This window comes from Crocuta crocuta, unplaced genomic scaffold (assembly GCF_008692635.1).
Source record: "Crocuta crocuta isolate KB4526 unplaced genomic scaffold, BGI_CrCroc_1.0 scaffold1270, whole genome shotgun sequence".
In the NCBI taxonomy this organism is placed as follows: Eukaryota; Metazoa; Chordata; class Mammalia; order Carnivora; family Hyaenidae; genus Crocuta; species Crocuta crocuta.
Genome location: NW_027531521.1, coordinates 50972 through 52012, shown reverse-complemented (window position 1 = coordinate 52012; position 1041 = coordinate 50972).

Sequence of the window (1041 nt, the reverse complement as noted above, 5' to 3'; positions counted from 1 at the left end):
TCCACTCTGGCATATAAGGAGTTTAAAGTCACCACTCTGTCCTAACAAGTAAAAATCTTAATAAACTGAAAAATCAACAACTCTTCCTGGATCTGTCAGAAAAGTAAGGTCACAAGGCTAACCATTGCCCCCAAAACTGGAGACATAGGCAGACACAGAGAATTAGAACATACCAGAACAGAAATCCACAAACAGAAACTTCTGGAGGAACCAGTACTGGCACAGAAAAATTTGAACTGTATATGGGTTCAAGCCCCACATCAGGCTCACTGCTGTCAGTGCAGAGCCCACTTTGGATCCTCTGTTCCCCCCTACCCCTCCACCCATATTTTACTCTAAAAAATAAATGAACATTTTAAAAAAGAAGAAATCTGAACTATAATTGATGAAATGCTGGAGGCTCAGAGTGGACAAGCCTGAGAGATTAAAAAAAATCCATGGAGACCCAGTCATGGGGGACCCCCCATAACTTTGTGAGTTTTACCTCCAGATTCTTATAGGGAAGACCAATGGAAAATCTCCTCAGGATTCTAGCAAGAGGAGAGGAATGTAATCATTTAAAAATATGCCACACCATTCTGTTCTACCTAATGAGACCTGCGCTGAAGAGAAACTACTTTAGGACAGCCTAACCTATTGGGGTTTTATCAGAGCATAACCAACATGGGGTAAGGAAAATACCCCACTCCTGACCCCTCTATCACCTAAGGGGTGGAAGAAAAAAAAATGAGAGACACAAGTTCACAGCCCAGGGGCACAGGCTACTAAAAAACTGAGGCCTAATCAAAGGATGATAAAATGCTTCCCTCCTACCACATTTTGCCAGTAATCTGGCAGTATATTACTACAGGCCTATTTACCAAAGTTTCTTTCATCTAGCACATCATGTCTGCTTTCCACCAAAAATTACGAGGCATACCAAAAGGCAAAAAAACTGTTTGAAGAGACAGAGCAAACATCAGAACCAGACTCAGATGTTGGAATGATCAGACCATAAATTTAAAACCATTATGATTAATATACCAGGGGCATAACATGCAA